We start from the raw sequence: 5,000 nt of genomic DNA, 5'->3' as shown, positions 1-5,000 counted from the left end.
CCCCATAACGCATGCCGTTCCACGAGTGGAATGTTGTAATAGTGATTGAAAAGTTAACTACCATAGTACTACACTACTATGATATTAAATTGCCCACTCAGCCCCTGTGTTTTTACATTGACGTTAAAAAAAAAAAAACTGTTCCTAGTAGGCCTACAGGTTGTTTATTCTGGAATAATCCTTGCCCGGGGAAATCACAGTCTTAGCAGCACATCAGCAGCAGTATAGGGCACAACGCCAGTCATGATACCTCATTAGCCACGAAGCAACCGTGGAGATATTTTACAAGTTACCGGCAGAGAGGGGTTGAAGTTTCCATTTTTGCACTTTAAAGAGTGCTTGAGAGGAAGCACATCCCTATTACGTGTCTGCCTGGAAGGATCAAAGCAGGTGAGGTGGTGCATGTGAATGTGAATTCTTGTCCGTGTTTTAACTCCGAGACACTTTTACAGGCCATCAGTCAAACCGCTAACGCTAAACTCAACCTGAACTCTCGGCGTGTCGTTACGGTTATATTAGCCCCCTGGGTTTCGTCCATTGTCAGGGACGGACTGGCCATCTGGCATAGCGGGCATTTCCCGGAATATAGTATACACTATATATATATTTTTTTTTTTACATTTCTGAAAATAGGGGCCTACGAGGGGGCGGGTCCCACCGATGAGTCAGTTCTGCGCCGCTAATTATGAGGGAGGCCCTTTAAGCCAAAAGTGCCCGGGCCCTATTTCTCCCCCATGAAGGCCCCTTTAAGCCAAAAGTGCCCGGGCCCTATTTCTCCCCTAGAGGAAATGTCCGCTGTCATTCCCGCAGAGTGCCCGTGACTTCTATCGCTATTAAACTCCAACAAGAGAAACGTATGCAGGGGTGTCGTAAAGTGTGAGCGAGTCACTAGGGCCCAATGTATATAGGGGGCCCACACACAGTCCGATATATGTAGATATATATAGGCTGGGGGGGGTCCATTAGAGTTGACTGTTTATAGGGCCCACAATTAGCTGCTACGCCCCTGACCGCGTGAAATCCATCCTGTCTCATAAAAGCTTAGCGGCGCTGGCTCCCAGTCTTAAGCCGAGGCGGCACGGCCTGCACTGGGCACCAGGGAGCCAGGAGGCTAGCTGACTACTCTGACGGCTGACTAGTCTATTGTTAGTTGTAGTAGAGAGTAGAGAGAGAGAGAGAGAGAGAGAAAGAAATGCAGAGAAAATACAAGAGAGAGAGAGAGAAAGAAATGCAGAGAAAATACAAGAGAGAGAGAGAGAGAGAGAGAGAGAGAGAGAGAGAGAGAGAGAGAGAGAGAGAGAGAGAGAGAGAGAGAAAGAAATGCAGAGAAAATACAAGAGAGAGAGAGAGAGAGAGAGAGAGAGAGAGAGAGAGAGAGAGAGAGAGAGAGAGAGAGGGGAGAGAGAGAGAGAGAGAGAGAGAGAGAGAGAGAGAGAGAGAGAGAGAGAGCGCTCTTTAGAAAGACACATGGGAGCTAGCTAGGGAGCCAGGAGGCTAGCTGACTACTCTGACGACTGACTAGTCTATTGTTAGCCACTAAGCTTAGCGGTGGGAGATTTACTATGTTGGGCATGTTCTGTTTAAAACAATCCCCGGTAACTTAACCCTCATCTGGCCTGTGCCTAGTAATAATAATAATAATAATAATAATAATAATAATAATAATAATAATAATAATAATAATAATAATAATAATAATAATAATAATTGTATTTGTATAGCACTGTATCATACAAGGCATGCAACTCAAAGTGCTTAACAAATGGCAAAAAAATAGTAGCCAAGGAGCACAGGGGGAGAGAGAGAGAGAGAGAGAGAGAGAGAGAGAGAGAGAGAGAGAGAGAGAGAGAGATGCAAATAGAGCCACATAGAGAGATACCACAAGAGAGAGAGAGAGAGAGAGAGAGAGAGAGAGAGAGAGAGAGAGAGAGAGAGAGAGCGCTCTATAGAAAGACACATGTGTATGATCGTTCTACGCAGCAGGGAAATCCTTCACAGATTGCATGTATGATAAGCCTTCGCCATAGAGTGAGCAGCAGTAGCGGCAGCCAGCCTGGGAACAGGCAAAGCTAATGGTAATGCTAACGCTAATGGTGTTTCATCTTTTACACACTGCCTCTGATAGCCCCTAACACACAAACACACACACACACCACACACACACATCCACACACGCGCGCGCGCACACACACACACACACACACACACACACACACACACACACACACACACACACACACACACACACACACACACACACACACACACACACACACACACACACACACATACACTATCCCACACACACACGCACGCACACACACACACACACACCCAGCAGTCATTATAGCCATTACTACCATTAGAGGCCAGGCAATAATCAAGAGTAATGCGCCCTTGAAGAACACACACACACTCCTCTCTTTCTTTCTCTCTCTATTCTCTCTCTCCTCTCTCTTCTCTTTTACACGCTGCCTCTGATCGCCCCTCTCCTCTCTTTCTCTATCTCTCTCTCCTCTTCTCTTCTCTCTCTTCTTCTCTCTCTCTCTCTTCTCTTTCTCACTCGCTATCCAACCTTCATTAAAAATACATGGAAAGACAGAAAGATATAGGGCTACATTATATTGCTGTCAATGCACCTGAAACCTTAGAGCCCATAGCAGAACTAAACAGGAGAGAGGGAGAGAGAGAGAGATAGAGAGGGAGAGAGAGAGAGAGAGAGAGAGAGAGAGAGAGAGAGAGAGAGAGAGAGAGAGAGAGAGAGAGAGAGAGAGATAGAGAGAGAGACACAGAGACACAGAGACAGAGACAGAGACAGAGAGAGGGAGAGAAAGGAAGAGACAGAGAAAGGAAGAGACAGAGAGAGAGAGAGAGAGAGAGAGAGAGAGAGACACAGAGACACAGAGACAGAGACAGAGACAGAGACAGAGATAGACGGAGACAAAGACAGCAGTTACACACAAATAAAATAGACAAAGTATGCGCATTGTTAATTCTACACTTAGAGAGAGTCAATTTCTTCAAGAGTGTATTGGGTAACTAACACTGCATTTGTTTTTTACTGTGTACAAACTTCAACTCCACATGCTAGTGTGAACCTGCCTATCAGCTGTAGCCTACTGTGTTGTATAATGGAGCTACACTTACAGACCTAATACAGTACACACACACACACACACACACACACACACCCGTACACACACACACACACACACACACACACACACACACACACACACACACACACACACACACACACACACACACACACACACACACACACACACACACACACACACACACACACACACACACACACGCACACACACCACACACACACACACACACCGTACACACACACACACACACACACACACACACACACACACACACACACACACACACACACACACACACACACACACACACACACACACGCACACACACACAGGAACTGCGGCCAGTGCACACAACAACAATCACAAAACAAACGGAAAGGAAAACATGTGAAAGTGTAGCAAGCCTGATTATGATCGACTTTCTTGTATTGGGATAGGCGTATATGAAGCCATGTGAAAGAGATGTGGGATAGATACACAGTGAAGTCTACAGTGCTCATTGAACACTCAGAGAGTTGATTTGACATCATTTGGACTTCAAATGAACTCTCTAAGTGTTGAATTAACACCGCAACACTTACTGTGTAGATAGCCATATATGGGGGGAGCTGGTTTCTTTGGGCTTGTCCTCGCTAAATTCCCACATTCATACGGACTCTCATCACTCTCTCCATGGCACTTTTCTCTCTTTCACACACACACACACACACACACACACACACACACACACACACACACACACACACACACACACACACACACACACACACACACACACACACTCTGTCTCTCTCTCTCTCTCTCTCTCTCTCTCTCTCTCTCTCTCTCTCTCTCTCTCTCTCTTCCTGAAACTCCGTGCTCCTTCGTTTCCTCTCAAAAGAGTATGCACATGATTTCAGCCCCGGCAGCCTTAAACATAACAAAACAAAAGACCAAGAAGGAAAGAAGCGACACCAACCTAACCCAACCAAACCAACGCCCCCCCACCCTTGGAACACAACCAAGAGAGAACATCATACACACCAACACCCCCCGAACAGAACACAACCAAGAGAGAACAACATACACACCAACACCCCCCGAACAGAACACAACCAAGAGAGAACATCATACACACCAACACCCCCCGAACAGAACACAACCAAGAGAGCACATCATACACACCAACACCCCCCGAACAGAACACAACCAAGAGAGAACAACATACACACCAACACCCCCCGAACAGAACACAACCAAGAGAGAACATCATACACACCAACACCCCCGAACAAAACACAACCAAGAGAGAACAACATACACACCAACACCCCCCGAACAGAACACAACCAAGAGAGAACATCATACACACCAACACCCCCCGAACAGAACACAACCAAGAGAGAACATCATACACACCAACACCCCCCGAACAGAACACAACCAAGAGAGAACATCATACACACCAACACCCCCCGAACAACCAAGAGAGAACATCATACACACCAACACCCCCCGAACAGAACACAACCAAGAGAGACCATCATACACACCAACACCCCCCGAACAACCAAGAGAGACCATCATACCTCATACACACCTTCTTCACTCTTCTCTCTTGCTCTCTCTCTTGCTCTCCTCCGTACTCCTTAGGTAAAGGAGGCTCCTCTCCCTGTGCTCCTCTCTCTCTCTCCTTTCTGTCCGAGTCTCCACTCTCTCCTTTCTTCCGCCGCGCGTGTATGTGTGTGTGTGTGTGCTCTATAGCTCCTCTGGCTGCCTGCCTGTGTGTCTCCACTGTCCGCCCCGCACTGTTTCCAGAGTCCCTGTCACAACAGGAAGAGCCGTGCAGAGCAGAGCAGCTCAGACTTAGTACCGCCCCCCTCTCTCTCTCTCTGTCGCTCT

General features: G+C 47.0%; 1 protein-coding gene across 3 annotated transcripts in view; it reads right to left on the bottom strand.

Annotated features, from left to right (window-relative positions):
- ncaldb (neurocalcin delta b) overlaps positions 1–5,000 on the bottom strand; it is a 48,569-nt gene that overhangs the window by 37,496 nt on the left and 6,073 nt on the right. Inside the window, exon 1 of one of the 3 annotated variants that reach the window (XM_063184990.1) lies at positions 4,688–4,945. The exons of 1 other annotated variant lie outside the window; for it this stretch is intronic. The gene's annotated coding sequence lies outside the window, so the exon portion shown is untranslated. Of the gene's footprint in view, positions 1–4,687; positions 4,946–5,000 lie in introns of those variants that run through there. One more of the 3 variants, XM_063184991.1, reaches the window with a different exon arrangement.

This window comes from Engraulis encrasicolus, chromosome 20, assembly GCF_034702125.1.
Source record: "Engraulis encrasicolus isolate BLACKSEA-1 chromosome 20, IST_EnEncr_1.0, whole genome shotgun sequence".
NCBI classification, from domain to species: Eukaryota; Metazoa; Chordata; class Actinopteri; order Clupeiformes; family Engraulidae; genus Engraulis; species Engraulis encrasicolus.
The sequence above is the reverse complement of the archived record's forward strand: the minus strand, read 5'-3'. Positions and strand labels throughout refer to the sequence as shown.